This window comes from Perognathus longimembris, chromosome 1, assembly GCF_023159225.1.
Source record: "Perognathus longimembris pacificus isolate PPM17 chromosome 1, ASM2315922v1, whole genome shotgun sequence".
Classification (NCBI taxonomy): domain Eukaryota; kingdom Metazoa; phylum Chordata; class Mammalia; order Rodentia; family Heteromyidae; genus Perognathus; species Perognathus longimembris.
The window spans coordinates 150,460,481-150,485,368 of NC_063161.1; the positions used below are offsets into that span (position 1 = coordinate 150,460,481).

At 43.6% G+C, this 24,888-nt stretch overlaps 1 long non-coding RNA gene across 1 annotated transcript; it reads left to right on the forward strand.

Annotated features, from left to right (window-relative positions):
• The first annotated feature begins 11,624 nt into the window (after window positions 1–11,624).
• On the forward strand, window positions 11,625–13,915 carry LOC125356289. The gene is made up of 4 exons (XR_007211852.1): window positions 11,625–11,912; window positions 12,490–12,628; window positions 13,055–13,114; window positions 13,199–13,915. It is a non-coding gene; the product is annotated as an uncharacterized LOC125356289 (long non-coding RNA).
• Window positions 13,916–24,888: the final 10,973 nt, after the last annotated feature.

Genomic DNA, 24,888 nt, shown 5'->3' on the forward strand with positions numbered 1-24,888 from the left:
GCTGTCCAGTCTGGATAGATTTGAATTTCAATCACATCACTGCTAATGTTAAGCCTTATTGGCTAAAAGACCAGAACAGAAACCTCTGGCCCATAACCTCCCCATCAGGTGACATGGCTTGATAGCCGCCCCACTATATATAGTGTGCCCTTAGCCATGCTGTGTCAGTGGCTCTCTGGAAGCCCAGGAGAAAGGCTGATATAGCTTCTCTGCGGGAGCATCTTGGAACGAAGGGCAGGAAGAGCTTGTGTAGTAACTCAGGGCAGGACTGCCTCAGCCAAGAGTCACACTCAAACCAGGATTCTGACATGGGACAATGAGTCCACAATATATCTAGAAAGTGTTGAAGTTTTGTTGTTTTTTTGTTTGTTTGTTTTTGCTGCCTGTATTTGTTTTGTTTTGTTCTGCTCTGGGTTTTGTTTTGTTTTGTTTGGGGGGGGGAGGTTGTTTTGGGGTTTTTTTTTGCCAGTCTTGGGCCTTGGACTCAGGGCCTGAGCACTGTCCCTGGCTTCTTTTTGCTCAAGGCTAGCACTCTGCCACTTGAACCACAGCACCACTTCTGGCCATTTTCTATATATGTGGTGCTGGGGAATTGAACCCAGGGCTTCATGAGGCAAGTACTCTTGCCACTAGGCCATATTCCCAGCCCCATGCATTTTTGGGTTTATTTTGAAAGATAAGTTTTCTGAGACAAAATCTTATTATTTAGGCCATGTTGGCCTCAAATAGATCAGCTTCCTGAGCACTGACATATTACAGGCATGCACCATCACACCCTCCTCTGGAAGATAATTTAAGTGTACTAATATTGATTAATTCAACATTTTTTGTTGGTTCTGGGCCTGAGTACTGTCCCTGAGCTCTTCAGCTCAAAGCTAATGCTCTACCACTTGAGCCACAGTGCCATTTCTAGTTTTCTGGTGGTTAATTGGAGATAAGAGTCTCACGGACTTTCCTGCCTGACTTAACCATGACCCTTGGATCTCAGCCTCCTGAGAAGCTAGGATTACAAGTGTGAGCCACTGGCACCCAGCTTGATTAATTCAACATTTCATTCTTCATTCCTTCCCTTTAAAAAAATAAAAGATTACTTTATTATTTTTTAGGAATACGTAATTTACATTTTAAAACTGGAAACACCTTAAATATCCAACATCAAAGGAAAGTTGTATCATACCCATTCAATTTAATTCTATAATGTCATTGTAATGTTAATAATAGATAACTGAGGCCTTACAGTGTACTAACCATGGTACTAAGAGTTATTTCATTTAATCCTTAGAACTCTATGAAGTAGGTATTATTATGTCCTAATTATTTATACTGCTGTGATAAAATAACATATAGATTGTGTAGCTTATAAACAACAGAAATTTTATTTTTATAGTTTGGGTGGCTTGGCTCATGCCTGTAATCCTAGCTACTCAGGAGGCTGAGATCTGAGAATCCTGGTGCAAAGCCAACCTGGGCAGACAAATTAGAGAGATTCATCTCCAATTAGCTGGCAAAAGTCCAGAACTGAAGGTAGGATTCAAGTAGTAGAGTAACAACAGCCCTGAGCAGAGGTCTTGAGGTTAAGTATCAGTACTGACAAAGGAAGGGAGGGAGGGAGGGAGAAAGGGAGGGAGGGAGGGATGAAAGAAGAGAGAAAGGAGAAAGAAAGAAAGAAAGAAAGAAAGAAAGAAAGAAAGAAAGAGAGAGAGAGAGAGAAGGGGAGGGAAGTAGGAAGAAGAAGGGAAGGAACCCAAGATCAAGGTATAAGCAGATTCAATATCTGGTGAAGATCCTATCTCATTCATAGATGGCCATCTTTTCACTATCTTCACATAGTAGAAGAGGCAAGTGAACTCCCTGGGAATCTCCTTTATAAAACCACTAATCTCATTCACAGGGGTCATGCCTTCATGACCTAATGCCTCCCAAATACCTCTAAATACCATTATGTGGGGGCAGGAGTTAGGATTTCAACATATGAATTTTAGTGGAACAATTCACCCTATAACATATTATTACCTGCATCTTACAGATAAGGAAACTGTGGCACAGAGAGGTTTGGAAACTTGCCTAAGGTCACTTAGTAAGTAGTAGAGCCAGAAATCAAACTGATATAGCTGGTTTTGACTGGTACCCTTAACTATAAAGGAAAAAAATGCTTATGAAATAATGTTAGGAAGAAAAGAAAGGATTGTCATTACAGCTGTGACAATATGTATCCGAATGTTGCTTCTTCCTATAGCCCCAGAAATGCATTTAAGGTCCCAGCATTCTAAAGAGAACTGTCAGTCATTTACAGCAGCTGGAGCCACAGAATAGCAGGTGTCACAGAGGCCTTGATGGAACCTGTGAGAACCCTGACCATTCTCCTGTAGGAAATACAAGTGCTATAAAGTTCACACTTCCTGGGGCTGGGAATGTGGCTTAGTGGTAGAGTTGTTGCCTAGAATGCATGAAGCTCTGGGTTTGATTCCTTAGCACCACATAAACAGGAAAAGCCAGAAGTGGCGCTGTGGCTCAAGTGGTAGAGTGTTAGCCTTGAGCAAAAGGATGCCAGGGACAGTGCTCAGGCCCCAAGTTCAAGCCCCAGGACTGGCAAAAAAATAAAAAAAGAAAGAAAGAAAGAAAGAGAGTTCACACCTCCATTCTTCTTTGAACTGGGCACTAGCGCAGAATCAAATACACACAAGTGGTTCAAGACTCATTGAGTTAAAAGGAGTCTTGTGATATAGCAAGCACTGTTCAAGTGTTTTGCATTCTTAACAAACTCATTCATCAAAGGTTAAGACTCTGTTCCTGTTCTTGAAAGAAAAGAAGAAGCTGCGTCTCTGAAAGAGGCAAAGGGATTTGCCCAAGCTATGCCTGACTCCAAAAACCAGGCTCTTCTCCTTACCCCACAGCCCATTAATGTGTCCACTGTGCACATACTAAGAGCTCAATGAGCACATCATGGAAGGAAGGACAGACATGGCCAAATTTAACCTCCTTGGCAGATCAGCATTTAAAAAAAGAGAAGCATCGGAAGAAAGCAAGCATAATAGATGTAGCTCATCCAAACACCTTCTCCCAGACTATAAAACACACACACACACACACACACACACACACACACACACACATACACATACACACACACCAGAGAAAGAGACAGGGAGAGAGAGGCTTTCCCTTCGGGTTCCATTGTGCATGAACTTTTTCTAATCCTGCGGGAGTCTTAGCTTCCTATCAGATGTGGCTCACTACAAAGTTTGCCATCTTTTGCCGGCCACTCTGGAGTTATTATAACCAAGACTGCTGGTCAAAGAATGCTGATAGACAACTCCTGTACACAATGGAATTCTACACAACTATTAGAAATGACAAAATAATGGCCTTTGCAGGGAAATGGACAGGTCTAGAACAAATCATGTTGAGTGAGACAAGCCTAGAATATAGAAACCAACAGTGCATGGTCTCCTTGATATGTGGGTGTGAAAAATAAATAACAAAGTGACATGACAAAGAAAGCAGGACCCAAGGTACCAATTCACAGGGAGACCAAAAAGGGTCAGTCTTGGGAGAAAGGCACCAAAAAGTAAAACACAAACACTAATTCATATGTACAGAGATTAATAGCTAGGCTGTAGAAAACTCCAAAGATAAGGAAACAAAGGACTTCTTCGTAATTAGTCTTAGAGAATTTAAAGGACCCTATACCCTTTTCCTCACACAAGTTGTATACATCTGAAAGAAGCTGGGAGGAGGACACAGAATGAGTGGAAAATGGGGTGGGGGGGAGGAAATACAGTAGAAAGGGCCCAACAGCTGCAGTGGACACTCATGAGAACAAACTAAGCAAAACTCAAGGACAGCAGGGAGGGGGGAAGAAATGAGAGAAAAAGAATGAACAGACTAAGCAAAAGGAAAGAAATGTATATGTATATATCATCGAATCTGGAAGGAATTGTTTTACGGTTAATAATCACAGAGGTCATAAGCATTGTAGACTAGATTGACAATGTACATCAAGGGTAAGACTTTTCTTTAAAAAAAGAAATGTATATGTATTCATTAACTTAATTATGTAACTGTAACCCCTCTGTACATCATCTTGACAATTAAAAAAAAGAAAAAGAATACAAATGAGTAAGAAACATGAAATGCTGTATATGCAGCTAAAGTAATCAGTGCGTTGCAAATCAAGATAGTTCACATATTTTTCTTACCTACTGAACTGCATGAGATCAGAATTTTTAGAAACCAGGAGTACTTATTTCTGGCTTGAGGGTGATTCTCCCTATTGACAGGAACAAAAAAGTTAGTAGGATACTACCTTTGCAGGGGGCCTTAAAATTATATAATATATATATTATTCTTGACTCATAATTTCCACTTTTATAAATGTGCCCAAATGAAATAAATAATAATATTCATATACAAAAATGTTTATGAGAGGGCTACATAGAATCATGAAAGTTAAAGGCAGATGTGGTGGTACATGCCTATAATCCCAACACTTGGGAGGCTGAAACAGAAATATCTAGAGTTTAAGACTAACCAAGGCTACACAGGGAGTTTGAAGCCAGCCAGCCTGGGATAAATGGCAAGATTCTATCCCAAAAAGAGAAACAGAGGAGGGGGAGGGAGAGAGGGAACTTGAAAGAAAGAAAATTAGAACTAATCAGTTAACAATAAGGGATTGGTCCAGTACTTTTTGTACTCTATGATGTTTCTGTGTTTGATTATTAAACTTCTATAAAACAGATTCATGAATGAAATTCTAGTAATACAAAATTACAAAAAAAATAGCTTACAGGAATACTTATGGTATGATCCCCAATAGGTAAACTGATAATACAGAATAAAACCAAAGCAAAATATGCCAAGACATGAGCATTCTTTATTTATGAGTATTGCCTTGTGGGTGTTTTAAATTTCTCTGCCTACTTTCTACCTTTTTCATCTTATTTTAAGTAAGTACACACTATCCTCAAAATTAATAATAAGCAACAAGAGAGCTCATTAGAATCTGGGGATATGTCCCTTGGTCACATTCTGGTATCTCTTTTTTAAGATGACAAAAGGAAAGAAAGAGCCCCCATTGCAAGCCTACACTAATTGTGAAGCACCATTTCCACACATTGAAGCTAAATGTTGAAATTTGACTTCAAAATCCCTCTGATGTTAAAATAAGCCCAGGAATAAGCCCACTTGCTGCTGTTCTTGGAGATCTATTGAAGGACATCACTCACAGTGGGCACCAAGTCAAACCCTTGCTCACTCACTCCCTCATTCGTCATCCGTGTTGGCTGCTGAGCAAAGAATTTGAACCATTCAGGGGAGGAACAGGGTCAGAGCTTCACAAATAACTCTTTCCCTTGGGTTGCTATAATTGTAAAAGAAGGGATTATTGACAACTGTACAGCAAACAGAGCTTTCCTGGCCATTTTCTTATTTGAGCTTTGCTACCACCCTGAAGGGAAGATGGTAGTTGTCATAGTAACGGTAACCAATGGAAACCACAGTGACTGATGTTCCCAAGCACTTAGTAGGTGTCAGACATCTGTTGGGAACACTTGACATACATGGCACCTTTTAATCTTATACTGTGAAGTGAAAGAAGTGATCGTCCCCACTGTACAACAACTATTATCTGTCAAAGTAGTCAAATAACTGGCCTTAGTTTACTAAGCTAATAAATGGAAGGCCTTTTACCCTCAGGTACAGAATGATTTCTACACCTGCTAACTGTACTTCCTCTACTTCGGTCATTTTAAAAAAATTGCTATTGTAATTAGGAGAAACAGTAACTTAGCAATACAGAATACTACTGGTTATCCAACAGTACTCAGTCCTGGTCACCCTAGCTGTACATGGACCACACCATGTTTTTCTCTGTTTGGCTCAAGGTCAATTAGAACAATGTATATAAAGCATGGAGCCCGGCCCTGCCCATAGTAAACACCCCAAAGACATTGGGATGGACATAGCTGGTGTGTGTGTGTGTGTGTGTGTGTGTGTGTGTGTGTGTGTGTGTGTGCTGGTACTGAGGCTTGAACTCAGGGCTTGGGCACTATCTCTTAACTTTTTACTCAAGACTTGTGTTCTACCACCTAAGTCATAGCTCTACTTCAGGCTTTTGGCAGGATAATTAGAAATAAAGAATCTCAAGGACTATTCTGCCTGGGATGATTTCAAACTGCAATCATCATATCTCAGCCTCCTGAGTAGTTAAGATTAAGGACATGATAAGGGCATGAGCAACCAGAGCCCAGTCATGGATAATTTTCTTTTCTTTTCTTTTTTTTTTTTTTTTGCCAGTCCTGGGGCTTAAACTCAGGGCCTAGGCACTGTCCTTGAGCTTCTTTTGCTCAAGGCTAGAACTCTACCACTTGAGCCACAGTGCCACTTCCAGCCTTTTGTTTGTTTGTTTGTTTATGTGGTACAGAGGAATCATACCTAGGGCTTGATGCATGCTAAGCAAGCACCCTACCACTAAGCCACGTTCCCAACTCCATGGCTGATTTTCTTAAACCTGTCTTTCTACATAGGAGGTCAAGAATAAGAGGATACACTTGTCTCTGAGGGTCTATGTCCAGAATTCTATTTATTTTCTTGTTGCTGCTGCAGTTTGTGCTGGTACTGAACTCTAGACCTCTGGCTCATATATGGCTTTCTTGCTCAAATCTAGTACTCTACCACTTGAGCCACAGCTCCACTTCCAGCTTTTTTGGTGGTTAATTAGAGATAGGAGTCTCATGGACTTTCCTGCCTGGACCTAGCTTTGGACTGTGGTCATCAGATCTCAGCTTCCTGAGTATCTAGGATTGTAGATGAGAGTCAGGTACTTGGCTACATGCTCTAAATTCTAGGCTTTCAGAAAGTCAGACTTCCTGACTCTCATGCTCTTAGCCCTCTGAAGAGCCTCCTTCGTGGGAGGCCTGCTAGAAGGCAGCACCGGGACTGAAGGAGTGCTTGGTAGGAGCAGGTACATGGCTTCCTTTTCTACCTGAGTTCTCCAAAAAGCTCTTAGGCCTTTTAGGGACTCTGATGCCCTTTGCTGAAGCAGTGTTGCCTTCATACTGGCTTCTGAGCACCAGACAACAAGGAAACCTCCCATGTTAGAAGAACAAACCCTGAAGAGGCCACAAGACGAGCAACTATCAAAGCAAAGCGGAGAAGGCTGCATCCCTTCCAGATATGCCCTGGTGCCAATGATAAGCCAAAACTCAGAGAAAGACAGGACCTTGAAAAGATCTTACACAGCAAGTAACAACAGAACCGGGGCCAGATCCAAACTCTCTTACACCCAGGCCACCATCAGACCTAAAGCATTTCTGACAGAGAAAGCAGTTAAAAGGAGCCAGCTCACCCACATGCCTTCTCCCTGTTCTGACTTCTCACCCAGGGCTTTCTCTTTGCCCCCACGTTCCCACTCCAGGAACTTTCCTCTTCCAATCAAAGAAACGGCATCCTGCTGCCAGCGTATTATCAATGAAGAAGCCAGTATTTAAAATAATGACAATAATCAAGGGCTGCTCTCAGGCAGCAGTGGTGGCCTTGGGAATGACAAAATCTTCCAAATTAGGCCATATGAATGTAAGAGAACTAGAAACGTCTTTGTCATTCCATCAGGCCCAAATTAGAACAAGCTCTAAAGAGGGTCCTGGGAGATCAGGCCTCTAGTCCAGCCCGTGGGTCTCATTTCCTTTTCTCAAACAATCACTGCACTGTTCTTATGATCATCGGGTGTTTATCGGGTATGTGTAATGCCTCAAATGCAGCCTGGAATTTGGAATTGGATGTAATCCTTAGCCACAGGCTGGCAGCACCACCTCTTTAAGAGGCAGGAACACCGGAATCTCTGCCATCCAGTCCCATGTTTGGGAATTAGCCTATGAATCAGCCAGGCTGGATCTGCAAGCCCAGAGTCTACCTCTCTTCAAGGTGAAAGGTTCCCGTGGGAAAAGTCCATGATCTTAGGGGCTTGGCTATGCTGCTTCCAGTGTATGTGTTATCTAGGGCAAGAACCAACTTTTCTTAAGCTCCAGTTTTTCCTATGTAAGATGTGCATCTAATACTTAGTCTAGAGGATTCTCGTTCATTCATTCACTTATTCATTCCCCCAGTAAAAATGTACTAAATACTTCCTTAGAGACACTTTAGTGAACAAGAGAACAGAAAAGGAACCAGTGTTTACAATACAGTAAGTGAGCCTATCAATTAACAACTAAGTAGGTAAACAAGATGTTCACAGATCCTGACAAATGTTGCAAAGGAGATGGAAAAGGTGTTGAGACACAGAATAACTGAGAGAGGCCCCCTTGGGGTGGATCAGAGAAAGCCTCTCAGGATGTGCTGTTCTACCTGGAATCAGAAGGAACCAACTCTGCAAAAACTAGAAAGAGCAGCAAGTGCAAGATGTGGAGGAAAAAGAAGAGCAGAAAGGAGACAGGAATGAGCAAAAAGGAGAGAATTATATTATGTAAAGGGGAGGGGCCTATGAGCTAGGCCCTTCAGGGCTCTGGAACCTTGTAAGAAGGTTGCATTTCATGCCCAGAGCAAGAATAAATCAAGGGATCAGTTTAAAGCAAGAGGATGACGGTTGATCACATGGAAGCAGGGAGAGACTGGCTGGTGAGAAGGCTGAGCTGTTCAGATGTGAAAAGATAATGGCCTGAGCTGGCAATGAAGAAGGTTTAGAAGTAGGATTGTCAAGACTTGCTATTGGATTAGCTATGGGGTGAGGGAAAGAAATAAAAACTGATCCCTAGAGTTGGGACTCAATTGGATCACTCATTGTCATTCATTAATTCAACACAAAGTATCAGCCTGATCCTATGCTTGATATTGGAAACAAAGATGGAATGGAAGATCACAGCTCAGTCAGGGAGATAGGCTACATAATAACCAAATATAATGCACTTAAATAAATCTAGATTTGGCACAATAACATACCTGTAACCCCAGCTACTCAGGAAGCAAAGACAGGAAAATCTCAAGCTCAAGTGCAGCCCAGACAAGAGTTAGTGAGACTTTATCACAAAATAACCCAAAAGGGCTGGAGGGCTCAAATGATCAGTGCTTGCATCCAAGGGAAAAGAAATGCTCCCAGGAGAGAGGAAACTAATTGGAGTCTTGAAGGAAGAACAGGAATAAGGATCAGAGGGGCTTGGGAATTATAGAGCAGAGCTCTGAAGCCATAATAGCTTGTTCAATAATCGGAGCTGATACTGTCTAAGCTCCAACCATGTGCCAGGTGCTTTCCTAAGCACAATCACTGAGTCCCATCAGAATCCTATGAATGAAGTACACTATCATTATGCCCACTTTCTGGATGAGAACATGGAGGCACCATTTGCCTCTGTGATGCAAATTGTGAAGATTAAGCAGAATGAGAGTCAGGCTGCAACCCTTTGCAGAGGCCTTGCTCTCACCACCACACTGAACTGCCCATCTGTGGGAGAGCACCGCAGATCCAGGAGCTGGCATCCCGTGTAGAAGGTGAGATAAAAGGATGGGTCAGCACTTTGCAGACTCATCTGTCTGCAAGTAGAGTCTCACCACCAGTATTAAATAGTCGTCTTTTGCCTCTGTGAGGAACGATCTTTCTCAGCAGCATCCTGTATCACTACTAGCCTCGGAGGACAGCAGCTGTTCAGGGGAGGAGGCAGGGAGGCTGGGGGTCTTCCCACACAGAGGGAATCCCTAGGTAGGATGGCACTGATAAAACTTTACCCTGGGATATGATCAAGAAGACTTGAGTCCCCAATTCTGCCTCTAACTTTTTCCATGCCCTTGGATGTGTGGCTTCCTCCATGTAATCCTTAGTTTCACCGCTTCCAAACTGGAAGGAGGGAAGAATGGAAGCTCTAAAGGCTTTGGGGGGGCTTCACAATTTAAACAATTGCTGCCTGTTGTGGGGTTCTGCTCTTCTAGACCGGGCAGTGATTGGAAGGCCATTTCCCAAAGCAACAATGCCACTTTCCAGGAAGAAGGATCCATAATGAATGAGAGGCCTGGGGTTTGTGTCCCTTGATCCCCAGGGCCTGACTCTACCAGAACATGAGTAGAATATGGGTAGAATATTCTGACATCAGAATATCGACCCATTGAATCCAGCCCATTCTTATCCCTCTTAAGCCACCACAGAGTAGGACAGCAATCTGGACACTATCCCAAAGACGCAGCCAGAAGACCCGGGGCTAAGTCCTGGGTTGAGTTTTCTATCAGTCAGTCAAAACCCACAGGGCTTTCTCCCTTGTGTGCTCCAGGCTCCATCTAATACTGCTAGTTTTGAATCCGTGGTCTTCTAATAAATAGTGTTTGTGAGAGATGTGTTATTGAACTTCCTCTTTGTGCTGTGGGACTCTCCATCATAACAGCAGAGTCATAAGCCCACAAGAGACACCCTATATCAAAGCCATACAACTCAAATAAGCCCTTCTCATTGACACAGAACTCTGTGATCTGTAAAGTACTTTCATACATTATTAATCTTCACATTATTCCTCTGTCCTCATTAATATCTGAACTGGTTTTGAAAGGGGTATGGTTTCCCCGAGAAAATAGGAGATGCCCAGTTAAATGTGTATTTCAGATCGAGAAGTAATTTTAGTATAAGTATGTTCCCAATATTGCATTGGTCATACCAACATTAAAATGTCATTTATTATTTACCTGAAATTCAAATTTCCCTACATATTCTGTAATTTTTCTTTCTGGCACTATGGGGAATTGAACCTAGGACCTTGTACATACTAGGCAAGTATTCTATCATTGAGCTACCTCACCAGCTCCCTCCTGAGACTTTCCTCTCTACAGAAGAAAAAAAGGGAGTGGGGCTAGCTCAGGATAGTGAATGATCCTAGGACCAATGGCCAGCTTCCCTGCTATGCCTGTGCAACTGCCCTTAAGATGAATGGAAATGAATTTCAGGAAAAGATATAATAGACAAACGCATCATGACATTACCCAGCACATCATGAAAAGGCTCCTTGGCATCCCCATTCCTGCTCTAAGTTTAGCACCAGGTGCAAGCCTGCCCAAGGCTGCCACATACAGAGCGGTCTTGGCATAAAGGCTCCCCAAGGAGTCCCTAGTTACCAATGATAGGTGCATGAAGTCCCTCTCCTGCCCTCTAGAAGAGCAGAGCAATCATGGGGGCACTGGCAGGACAGTCTCCAAGACACTTCTGGAAGAGTCAGCTCCCATTTCTCACGACATATTTCAGGCTCCATCCACTGACAAATCACACACTTGCTTCATGTAGCCAGTCCGAGCTGTGAATAAACACTCTGAGCCACTCTGGGATGCCTTGAGCTGCTGCTGACAGAGGCCAAAGGTCTTGGATCTGTTTCAAGCTGTCAACGCAGAAGGATGAGCTACTGGAGAATGGGACCCTGGGCATGAGGCCTTGCTACAGATCCAATTGTGTTCCTATGTCCAAACTTCTGTAATAGAATCCTAGAATACTGAAGTCTGAAGAACGAGCCTTCTAAAGCACCTAGGTCTAACCCAAACACTCTTGGTGTTCCAGAAGAAGAGGAAAGGGTGTGTTTAAGCTCACCCGAGAACCTGGCAATGTATATTTCTTCTGGTGCCACATTCCTGAGATAGATGATCAACTTTCTGGGCTAAGCAAACAGCAGGTGGGCGGATGTGGTCACTGACCAGTGCACTGGACTGTGGGTCACTGAGCTTTTCACCCTGCCACGCTATTACCAGTGTGATCCAGTCTGTCACCCTCGCCTCCCTGGGGGCTCTGCAGTTCACAGAACATGGTTTGGAAATGAACTGTTCTTAGCCAGAGCCCTAAAATAGGAGCTGAAATGGCCCACAGAGACCATCTGGTCTTGTTCCCTTCACTACCACGCAGAGACGCCAGCTTCTGTGCTGGCGAATCCTTCCACACACTGATGCGCTCCAAGAGCTTGGAGGTGGGTAGCAAGCTGAGGGTGGTAAAGTGGTGTGATCCACTGGGGTGGTGAACGAGGTGGCGAGCCAGGCCAGATAAGCAGCCGTGGGACCATTCTGCCTCCTGTTCTTTCTTTTTATATCAAACTAAAATCTCTCTCTGAACTTGTGCCCCCTCAGTCTCGCTCAGCCCTCTGGATCCCCCACAAATGTCTCCTCCTTCTGCAGAGTTGGGGAGGGGTGGGTAAGCGGGCAAGTCCCAATACAAGTGATGTTTCTAAGTTAGGCAGGAACCCTATTCTGCATGCAAACCAGCACTACCTTGCCTGCCTCTCTCTCCTGCCCAGCACACGTGCACACATATACACATTATCCCACTTAAGACACCAAGGATAACAGAGAGAAGAGGAGAGGGAGGGCAGTTCTTCTGGGGATCCGCCCTGCCTGGGAGTTTTGGATGGATCTCCTGTAGATGCTGGCACTGTTGTCAGCTCCGCACAGAGAATAGAAAGCCTCAGTCCCTGCTCTCCTGGAGGAGGCTCTGCTCTCCCGAGGGAGTGAGGCAATATATGGGCACAGAAATAAAGCAAACAATTTCAGGAAATGATGGTACTAAGAAGAAAGCAGAGGCTGACAATGGGATCAAAAATATCTCCCAGCGGTGTGTCACTTTCACTAGAGTGACCAAGGAAGCCCTCTTTCCAGGAAAAAGGTGGCTCCTGGGCTTCATGCTTGGCAGGTGGGAGATCAAGAAAAGGGAACTGCAAGGGTGGAGAGAAGAATGGGAGGGGGGTAGTGGGAAAGGAGATAAATCTGGGAGGTTCTGGTTCAAGCCACAACAAGAATGCACCGAGCAGAGCTAAGATTTAATCATGGCGATACTTCCCCTTCCCAAACCACAAGAAAGCAGAAATCCCAGCATGGTGGTGATGATAATTGTGCAGGCCAAGTGTTTGCACGTGGAGATAACCATGTGAGGTCCCTGGAGCAGAACTCCACAAGAATCTGCAGCCCATTTCTCCCAAGCTTGAGGTCTGAGCTTCTTCTAGGGCATGCTGCTCTCCTAAGACTGGAGGAGAAAGTCTAGATTTTTCAAATTTGCTGAGAACTTAATACAAGGCGTGATTCCGCTTTAACTCCTCAGGATTCCTTCTCTTGCTTTTAGAGTCACCCTGAGTCTCTTCACCTCCTATCCCTACTAGGTGTGTCCTCAGAGTCTGTTTTGGTAAGTAGTTCACTCTGGGATATAAATAAATGGTGTTGTGGCCTCTCCCAGGAGTCCCAGATTTTTTTTGTTTTTGTTTTTGAGAGTCCAAGTCCAGAACCCAAAGCATGCATCCTTTCCATGTCTGCCAACCAGCCAGATGGGGAGCACCTGCCGAGTCAGCAGGTTAGTGCAGGCCCTTCCTGGGGTGGGAGTTGGGGGACAAGCTCCCTCCACCAGCCTAGGTTGCCTTGTTCAAGTAAAATATTGATTCCCACCCACTGCAAGGCATTTGATTCTTGGGAGTTTGTGAGAGATTCTACAGTTTGCCCAGCTCTGTTGTGGAATTCTTCTTGCAAAGGCAATGGAACAGAGGGAGTGGGGGGAGGAGGGCAACCCTGAATGAACTGATGTTTGGAAGACTGAGATATCAAGTTGAGAATGTTCCCAGGGAAAAACCCGGCCTCTTCCAGCACTCTGCCCAGCTCAGCAAAGACTGCCTTGTCATCTGGCTGGCAAGGTTTCTGTATTTCTTTCCTATTACAGACCAGAAATAAATACAAGGACTATCACTGTGAGTTGGTGTTATCTCCTCCCCTTCTGCCTCCCCCCTCCCCACCCCCCAATGACCTATCCTTAAGTGAAAAGAGCAAGAAAACCTATTCCTATCTTTTGGCTCCTGAATCCACTTCTGGTGATTTGTCCTAAATAAATATGTCCAAAGATTGTTTTAAAACTTGGTTTAAAAGAAAAATTGATGGCGCTGGGAATGTAACTTAGTGGTAGAGTGCTTGCCTAGCATGCATGAAGCCCTGGGTTCAATTCCTCAGCACCACATAAACAGAAAAAGCCAAAAGTGGCGCTGTGGCTCAAGTGGTAGAGTGCTAGCCTTGAGCAAAAAGAAGCCAGGGACAGTGCTCAGGCGCTGAGTCTAAGCCCCAGAACTGGCCCCCCCCCAAAAAAAAATTGATGCCAGGCCCACATGGTTCACACCTGCAATCCTGGCAAGTCAGGGGGCTGAGATCTGAGAATTGCAGTTCAAAGCTAGCCTGGACGGAAAAGTCTTTGAGATTCTTATCTCCAATTAGCCACCAAAAGCCAGAAGTGGAGCTGTGGCTTAAGTGGTAGAGCACAATAGAAAGGTCAAGTAAAAGTGAGAAGTTCTAAGTTCCAATTCCCAGCACCAGCACACAAAAAATAAGTACATAAATAATAAAATAGAAACAGTAATAGAATATGTAATAGTATAAAGACAACTGCTCAGGGGACAGATGACAGGTGGGGACACAAATTGTGGCCTATTCTTTTGAAAGAATACCATGACAAGCTTTAAAAAAAATGACAAGAAGTTCATCAAGATAAAGAATGTCCAGGGAAACTCAAATTGGAGAAGTGAGTCTATTTCTGCCCCAGAGACCTGCAGATGAAAACTGGAAGAGTTCAAGAAATATTTAAAGAAAATTAAAATAAAGCCTATGGTGATTTTCTTTGTATTTTGGTGGGCATCAAGTGCTGAAATAATGTAAGTAAAAAAATCCTTATGAAAATGCTTTCTAACTTTTACTCAATAAGAAATTACTGTTTTCGGGCTGGGAATATGGCCTAGTGGTAGAGTGCTCGCCTCATATACATGAAGCCCTGGGTTCAATTCCCCAGCACCACATATATAGAAAACGGCCAGAAGTGGCGCTGTGGCTCAAGTGGCAGAGTGCTAGCCTTGAGCGGGAAGAAGCCAGGGACAGTGCTCAGGCCCTGAGCCCAAGGCCCAGGACTGGCAAAAAAAAAAAAAAAAAAAAAAAAAAAAAATTACTGTTTTCTTTTAAATAATAAATGTGATAACTTCTCATTGCTGGTAGCAGCTGCTCACACTACAGGATGGAAGGGCACTCTCTCAGGTGGGCCTCAACCTGGACTAGAGGAAACTACTCACAAGGCCTAAAAGATCTGGCCTTAACAAGCTGACTGTGGCCACCCTGGCGGCTCATACCTATAATCCTAGCTACTTAGGAGGCTGAGATCTGAGGATCATGGCTTGAAGATAAGTCCAGACAGGACTTTCATCTCCAACTAACCACCAAGAAGCCAGAAGTGGAGCGGTGGCTCAAATGGTAGAGCATTAGCCAGGAGCAAAACAGCCCAGGGACAGTGCCTAGGCCCTGATTTCAAGTCCTAGGATTGGCACAAAAAACAAAACCAGTACAACAGCAACAAAATCAACTGGATGACTTCTCTAGCTAATACTATCAGGATCCTTAGCTGCAAATGATTATTACTGCTACCGTGACTTGGTGGTACCTGGTGTCATACAAGGTATTATGAAAGGATTCCCTGGTGAAGGTTTTCTGTGCATTCTCTCTCTTCACCTATGACCTTAAAAAAAAGAAGCATTTGCCCTTTGTTAAAGATTAAAAGATTGAGATAAACAAAAGTTGAGAAACTTGTCCCAAGATAGCAGATTCGTAAGCAGGAGAGGTTTTCAGAGCAACAGATGACCACCACACTCAACGACCTTTTACAACACTATCTATGACAATGACACTTCTGGGACCCTGTGAGCCAGCAATGGGGCATCCACTGGCCTTCATGTTTTGAAATGAGGCTGTTGGTATCTGCCTCATTGGCAGGGCCATACACAGGCTTTCCTAGCAGCTCCCCTGAGCCAGCAGCCAAGGTAGAAATGCTCTCAGGACCTCAGGAAACATCTGCCAGTCCTCAAGGAGGCCCAACCTGCCCCTTATCAGCACTCGGCAGGAGAAAGGGAGACAGCATGTCGGTCCCCATCTACAAGGGCAGGACAAACACATTTATACTTTCCAGGCTGGGTCACTGCAAAAGAATGAGTCATGCCTACTAAACTTTTTAGGATTGGCCACTTGGAGCAGGCCCCATATTGGACACAGGTGGCAGTCCTGAAAGCTGCCTTCTAGAGCCTGCAAGACCCCAGTGAAGATAGTGACAAGCAGTACGAAAGGGGATGTGGAAGGGGGAAATTATGAGCATTGGAGTCAGAAAGGCCTGTTTCTTCATGTCCCTGGCTGCATAATTTGGGGCAAGTTTCCTAACCTCCCTAGGTTATTTCCTCATCTGGAAGAAATGTAAATAATTATACATGTGCTTTTTATAAGCATAATAACTGTGAAAATTAAAAGGACTAAACACAACAATACTCAAAGTGCTGAGCCCTTGGTGGCAATCACTAGGGTTATTATAAAGGCTCTATAAATGGAGATGTCTGAGCTGGGTTTTGACAACTAAGAGTTTGTTGAGGACCTGATAAGCAGGAAGGGTTTTCTAGGCAGAAACAACAGCAAGAACAGCTTTGGCCAGGAGCCACTGACTCAGGCCTCTAATCATAATCCTTTAATCTCAGGAGGCTGAGATTTGAGGACTGAGGTTCAAAGCCAGCCCACCCAGAAAAGTCTGTGAGACTCTTATTTCCAAATAACCAACAAAAAGCTGGAAGTGGAGCTGTGCCTCAAGTGGTAAGAGTGTCAACTTTAACTGGAGAAAGCTAAGGGAAGAGTACACACATGCATACAGACACACACACACAGACAGACACACACACACACACACACACACACACACAGAGCTTTGTGAAGGAGCGCAGAATGTTCAGGCTACATGAACGGATAATCAGGAATTACTGGAATGTTCCAAGCAAGCTACAGGAACCTAGCTTGGATCAAGATCACACTCAGATGTCTAGTTCCTACTATCTCCAAATAAAAGACCAGCAGCACACCAGTGGCTCACGCCTGTAATCCTAGCAACTCGGCTGGCTGAGATCTGAGGACTGCAGTTCAAAGCCAGCCTGGGTAGGAAAGTCTATAAGATTCTTTTTTTTTTTTTTTTTTTGCCAGTCCTGGGCCTTGGACTCAGGGCCTGAGCACTGTCCCTGGGTTCTTTTTGCTCAAGGCTAGCACTCTGCCACTTGAGTCACAGCGCCACTTCTGGCCATTTTCTGTATGTGTAGTGCTGGGGAATCGAACCTAGGGCTTCATGTATACGAGGCAAGCACTCTTGCCACTAGGCTATATCCCCAGCCCCATCTATAAGATTCTTATCTCCAATTAACTACTAAAAAATTTCGGCAGTGGAGCTGCTGTGGCCTAAGTGGTAAAGCATTAATTAGCCTTGAGCAAATAAAAGCTTAGGGACAGGCTCTGATTTCAAGAGCCCAGGACCAACACAATAAATAAAAAAAACCATCAGTAACTTCTCTGTAAATTTATAAACAGCATTCTTGTAAGGAATGCTCTAGAGACAAAGTAGCCTCCACACCCCTGTTGGGACATTCTACAAGGAGAAAACAAAGCTGGAAATTAGATCCCAAGTGCTCTCAAGTCCCTGATCGCTTGCAGTTAGCTGGGGTTTGCTTTGTGACCTTGACAAGTTATTACTCTCTCTTACCTCAGTTTTGCTGTCTAAAACTGGCCTATTGAACCATTCTGTGTAAATCAGTGTGTATGACCGGAGCTTGGTCCAGGCAGGTGTTTGCTAATTTTCAACACACATTGGCCACTCTCCTGTAGCAAAGGGCCCCATTAATCTCCACTACACAGAAAAAAGACTTTCCCCAAAATAGTTTGTCATATTACTCTGTGTTTTTTGTTAATAAATCATGATCCATACAATGATCATGTTAATACATGTGGAGCTGCATGCATTCTGTTTTGGTGTATGTGCTGGTACTGGGGCTTGAACTCACAGCCCCATGCTCTCACTTGACTTTTTCTTTCAAAGCTGGTGCTCTACCACTTGGACTACACCTTCACTTCTGGATTTTTGCTGGTGAATGGGAGATCACAGAGTTTCAGGCATTTTTCTGTCCTGTGGTTAGCTTTGAACCTCCCTCAATCGTGAGAACTCAGCCTCCTAAGTAGCTAGGGTTATAGGCATGAGCCACCAGCACCCAGCTTTGCCTTCTTTTTTTTTTTAATTGAGTTGTAACTCACATATCACAAAATCCATCCTTCTATTTTATTTATCCATTCATTCATTCATTCACTGTGCTATGGATCAAGCCCAGAACTTCATGTATATCAGGCAAGTAAGTCCTCTAACACTGTTATATCTCCAGCCCCAGGTTTACACCTTTAAAACTCAGTATAACTCAGTGGTTTTTTTTTATATATTCACAAGCTTTTATAACTATGACTACTAGTGAATCCCAGAATAATTTTATTATTTCACCCAAAAGCCCTTATGTCCATTGATAGTTATTCATTATCTCACTATCCTCCTAGATCTCTATAAATTCTTATTTTCTATTTATGGATTTTCCTATTCTCTCTCTATATATATGTATATGTATGTATATATATTGCCAGTCCTATGCCTTGGACTCAGGGCCTGAGCACTGTGCCTGGCCTCTTCTGGCCATTTTCTATATATGTGGTGCTGGGGAATCGAACCCAGGGCTTCATGTATATGAGGCAAGCACTCTTGCCACTAGGCCATATTCCCAGACCACTATTCTAGATATTTCATATAAATTGAATCATATATGGCCTTGTATGTCTAACTTCCCTCAATGAACAGAATGTTTTCAAGGTTCATGTATGTTGTAGCATTAGGGGAACTCTATTCCTTTTTTTTTTTTTTTTGCCAGTCCTGGGGCTTGAACTCAGGGCCTGAGCACTGTCCCTGGCTTCTTTTTGCTCAAGGCTAGCACTCTGCCACTTGAGCCACAGCGCCACTTCTGGCCATTTTCTGTATATGTGGTGCTGGGGAATTGAACCCAAGGCCTTATGTATACAAGGCAAGCACTCTTGCCACTAGGCCATATCCCCAGCCCCTCTATTCCTTTTTTATGGCCAAATAGTACTCAATTCTGGGATACTACACTCAACTTTGTCCATTTATTCATCAATTCATAGGTAGTGTAGATAGTCTCCATCTTTTGTAGTTTCCACCTGTTGTGATTAATCTTATTTTTTAACAGCTGGATAGTAGTCTGTTGATTGGCTGTAATCTAGTTTACTTAAAAGTGTTTACCACTGAAGGGTAGTTCTGGCCTAATCTTGTAAAAATGGAGAAACATGTTGCCACCACATCCCTCTAGTCTTCCATGAGAGGTAGTCAACCCTTACTCCATTTCCTGAGGAAATTATCCAACACAGGTAAGAAGTTACATTGACCAAGATAGTTGTTGCAGCAAAGTTTTACAAAAACACAAAAATGGGAAGTATTTAAAGAATCCACAATAAGGAACTATCTAGATGAATATTCAATGATATAACATATAGTTACTAAAAAATAATAGTAATGAAGGTAATCTAAGCAGCAAGGGTACTGCTATCTTAAGCTAAGAACACACGCGCGCACACACACACACACACACACACACACACACACACACACATACACACAGCAAAAGGCCACCACTTGCCTGTGACTTCTTGGCCAATAAGAAGTAGAAGGCCTGATGGTCCTGATTCTACCACAACACAATAGTGAACAGAAGCCAGGCACCCTCTCTAAGGTGCTTCCTCCCAGGGGAGCAGGAGAAGACCTGCACAGAGGAAGAAGGGGGACTTTCCTCCCAAGTGACAAAGGGGAATTGCAGCTTACTCCCCTAGCTTTCGTAGGTCTCTCCAGTTTAGGTCCTGGGAGAAGGAAGGTCACAATCAGGCTGTGCAGCAGTGATAAGAATGATGGGTGCACATGATTCAAATCCTGTGGGGACAAGGCTGTGCAGATCAGTTGGTCATGAAGGCAATGGTGAGCTGTAGAGATGGGATTAAGGGGTGTCCTCTGAACTTCCCACGCACCATGCTGGAGCTCCTGGCCCACACTCAGGACAAAAGCTGACTTCTAAGAGGGACACTGAACTGTCCCAGCAGAGGCACTGCAGATATACTCAGTGGCAGCAGCTGTGAACACACTTCAACAGAACTTCTTTTTCCAAAAGTATGATTCCTAGCTGGGAACTGGAGACTCACATCTATAACCCTAGCTACTCAGGAGGCTGAGATTTGAGGATCACAGTCCAAAGCCAGCCTGGGCAGGAAAGGGCCATAAGACTCTTATCTCCTGTTAACCAGCAAAGAGCCAGAAGTTGAGCTGTGGCTCAAGTGGTAGAGTGATCATCTTGAGCAAAAAATCTCACCAGCCTTGAGTGGGAAAAAGCTAAAGGACAACATCCAGGCACTGAGTTCAAGCCCTAGTACCAATGTGCACGCATGCACACACACACACATACGCTTCCTCTCATCATAATCATGTGTGCTCCAATCCTCAGATTTCTGCCTGAGTAGCTAGGGTTAGAGCCATGAGCTTCCAGCTCCTGGTGACAATGTTTTGTTTTGGGGTTTTTGTTTGTTTTGGTATATTTATGGCTATGATTCTTATACTGTGATTTTGTATTTTGAGTCAGCTGTTACAAGTCATATTTCTTTCCAAAATTATAAACAGAAAATATCCTAACATATACATTTTGTTAAAGTACAAAAGGCCATAAAGCATCTCTATTCTTATGGTGCTCTGTAGAGTACACAGCAGCTTTCAATTGCTCTGCTTCCTGCCTCCGATCAGCTCCACAAACTGTGGAGTGGCCACTGGAATGTGCTGTCTTAGGGAAAAGTTTGAGGTCAGATAAATTAGGATCACAGCTACACTGCTGTGACAAGAGATCACAAATTACAGTAGGCCACACATGATCAAAATTGATTTCTCTCTTCCAAAACCCAACAGCCAGGCAAGACTGGGGTGGTGAGCTGCTATAAACACGCAGTTTCCCTATTGCTCTGCCATCCTTTAGGAATCACCATGTACCTAATCAAAGCTAGGTTGCTATTCTTGGGAAAGAGGAAAGAACCAGGCAAGAGCTGACATTTGGGGGACAAAAAAAAAAGTGCCTTTGCATCATTCCGTGTGTGTGCGTGCATGTGCACGCGTGTGTGTGTGTGTGTGTGTGTGTGTGTGTGTGGTACTAGGGTTTGAACTCAGTGCCTGGATGCTGTCCTTTAGCTTTTTTCCACTCAAGGCTGGTAAGCCACAGTTCCACTTCTGACTTTTTGCTGGTTAATTGCAAATAAGAATCTCACGCTGCCTAGGTTAGCTTTGAACAGTGGTTCTTAGCTCTTGGCCTCTTGAGTAGCTAGGATTACAAGTGTGAATCACCGATGTCCGGCTCATCATCACCCTTTAAGCAGGTGCTGGTGGCTCACATTCACTCATTTGTTCATGTCTAGCTGCAAGAGAAGCTAGGAAATGGAGTCTTCAGCTGGGCAAGTGTGTCCAGGAAGAGGGAGAAGAAGGATTTGAGAAAGCAAGTAGCCATCTGCTACAGAGATTTCTTTCCAATTTAAAACATTTACAACACAACACAATAATATCACAAACTCATCCCACAACTACTGACATTTCTCTGTGGTCCCTTCCCACTCCACATGAATATGTATTCTACTTACAAAGGTATAAAAAGACTGTAGCTGTAATTCTACATTCTACTCAGAAATAAAACAGTATGTTATAAATAAATTAGACAGAACCAACAATAAACTATTGTCATCTATGACACTGGCAAAATTTCTTTAAACACGGCTGCCAATGCTGGAGAGAGAATGAGAGAAAGACCACCTCAAATGTCAATAGCAGGAGTGGATACTTGTCCAATTTCTCTGCAGTGCCATAGGTAATATACTTCAAAAGTTTTACAAAGTTAATCTAAGGAAAACTCAGATACTTGGGTACATATTTTTATAAAAGGCTAGTCAGTCACCAAAGCCTTACTCGTATGCTAAAAACTGGAATCAACTTAAATATTCAAGCCGGTGTATTGTAATTCTAGACACTCAGAAGGTTGAAATCTGAGAATCATAGTTTGAAGCCAGCCTGGGCAGAAAAGTTCATGAGACTCTTATTTCCAGCAAAAAGCCAGAAGCCGAGCTGAGGCTCAAGTGGTAATGCACCAAGCTTGAGTGGAAAAAGATGAGTGAGAGCATGAAGCCAAGTTCAAGCTTCAACCAGCACATAGACAACACATACACACCTAAATGTCCAAAAACTTATGACCCATCTACCTAGCTGATCAACTATTAGGTAATCATTAGATTCATGCTCTTGAAGAAAATTCTAATAATATGTTAAGAGAGAAAAATACTTTACAAATTTTGATATATACATACTTTAATTTTTTTGGCAAAACTATTCAAAAGCATCAAAGAGTTGAGGAATACTCCAAAATGCTAAGAGTGGTTCTTCTGGGTAAACTGTATTGCTAGTGATATTTATTTCATTTATTCTAAAGCATTTCTCAAAGTTTTTACAAAAACAAAAAATAAAATGCTCATTACAAGATTGCTTTTACCAGGTTAGAGCAAGAAGAACCCTCAACAATGACACCCTTGTGTTCCAAAGGGAATATCTCTTTTCCTTCTTTCTCTCTCCCCCAAATCCATTCTAGAGAAGTTCTTTAAAAGAAAAGAAGAAGTAGTGTTGAGGAACTCACAAAACGAGCCACAAGGGACCTCCAGACAGAAGTCTGTGTGAAGCCCGTGTGTGTATCTAGGAGTGGGATGCAGGTGTGTGGCCTGGGCGGAGGGCTGATAGATGGGGGAAGATAGAGAACAAGATGGAAGATTGGCTATTCCTTCATCCATGTGTTGTGTTAATAACCATTGCCTACCTGTCTCCTTAGCCCAGCCCAGCCAGGCCACATGGCTCATCCAACAAGCTAGTAATCCCAACTGCAAAGAAAAGCAGTGGCAATAGAGATTAGGCCCAGAGAGATTGCCTCCTTCCTCCCTCTGCTGCTGCTACCTCCACATCCAAGGGCTGATCCCAGACAGAAAGGTGAGTCTCACCTCGAAAGTTTCAAAGGATAAAAAGAGGCTGTGTGGATCTTCAGTCTGTGACCTGGGGCACACGATATTTATCTTATTAAAAGTATCAGTGACGGGCTAGGAATGTGGCTTAGTGGTAGAGTGCTTGCCTAGCATGAAGTCCTGGGTTTGATTCCTCAGTACCACATACACAGAAAAAGCAGGAAGTCAGGCTGTGACTCAAGTGGTAGAGTGCTATCCTTGAGCAGGGACAGTGCCCAGGCCCTGAGTTCAAGCCCTAGGACTGGCAAAAAAAAAAAAAAAAAAAAAGAGTAACAATGATATGCAATTAAGTACGCACCTGTGAAATGTTCACTGTGATCTGGTGGTACTGGGGTTTAAACTCAGGGCTAGGCAGACACTGTACCACTTGAGCCATGCCTCCAGCCCTTTTTGCTTTGGCTACTTTTGAGATAGGGTCTTGCTTCTTCCCCAGCTAGTTTAGACTGCATTCTTTCTATTTAAGCTTCTACCATAGCTGAGATGACAAGCATGTACTGCCACACTGTTGGCTGACATGGAGCCCTCTCAAACTTCTTTGCCTGGGTTGGCCTAAAACTATGATGCTTCCAATCTCCTGGTGTGTTATTGGTGCCCGGCTTAGCCAGTTTCTTCAGAGATTGGCTATCTTCTCACTGTTACAGGGCAAGATTCAGACCATAGCAGCCCGACTTCTCTCCACTCCCATCCCAGATAACCACTGTGCTATTTTCTATCGTTAGAAATTAGGGTGGGGGTATTGTGGTGGTGCTGGGGATTGAAACTGGAGCCTTGTACATGCTAAGGAAGCACTCTTTCTTACTCTACCAAGCTACTATTCTTTCTTTCTTTCCTTCCTTCTCATTCTCTTTTCATTTTTTTTAACAGCACAGGCTGGCCTTGAACTCACAATCTCCCTTAGTCTTCCAAGTGCTAGCATTACACATAGCATAAACCCAGCTTAGAAGTTAGTTTACATGTTACTAATCAGCTGACAGGAATCCTTTTGTTCTATATGCATAACAATTGTTAAGTAGACCAGGGGAAAGTCTTCTAGTGCTGGCTATTCTAAACCCTTGAGTACCCAAGTCTTAGGGGCTGGACCGACCCAGAGGCTTACAGCTCCAAGCCCCAAAGGAGGTGGCCCAGTGCTCCAAGTTTTTGAAGCCATGCACTTGGCTGTAGGCACTCAGGTTGCCGGCTTATTGCTCTGGGTTTTAACCACCAGTGGCCCCAGTACTTGGCAGCTATTGCAATCCTTGTCTTCCAGCAGCAGGCAGCACCTGCTAGTTACAACTCCCCAGTGGCCCTCAGATGTTGGGATATAGCACTTGGGCCTAGAGTATCAGGACCCTTGGCCCTTAAGGCTTGGTAGCTCCCTGGAATTCTTCCAGAAGCTGGGTCTTTAGTTTCCTGTCTTCAGTTCTTCACAGCCTTCATCATCTTCACCATCTCTATTCCCTCCCCTTGTTATGCTCTGTGACCTTTTTAGCTGTTCTCTCACAACTACTGCCACTGCTAAAATTGCTTCTACTTTGCTTCCTCCATCTCCTATTCACATAACCAGCTTAGTCTGCTGTGCTAATGATAAAGCTCAAAAGTAGGTAAGAAAAGACTAGTGAACTTTTAATCAGCTTAACATTGAAATGCCAGGTCGGGGCAGCATAGGAGGCTATCTCCCAGCTGACTCCGAATGTGAACTGTACATGTTTACAGCTTATCTAGCCAGAAGCAGGGTATGGCAAGACTGTTTGTACCAATCATAGCATAGAACATGTAAATGAAGGATTGGTTTTGTACCAATCATAGCACAGACTGTACGAATGAAGGATGTTTGCACCAATCACAGGCCTCCTGCTGGGCTACCTGGGGAAGAACTCCCATTCTGGCCTAGGTGAACATGATTGCTAGAATTCACTGAAACCTGTGATGACAAAAAGTCTAGCACAAGCTATTTGAGACAGGCGTGCCTGGAATAATGTCTTT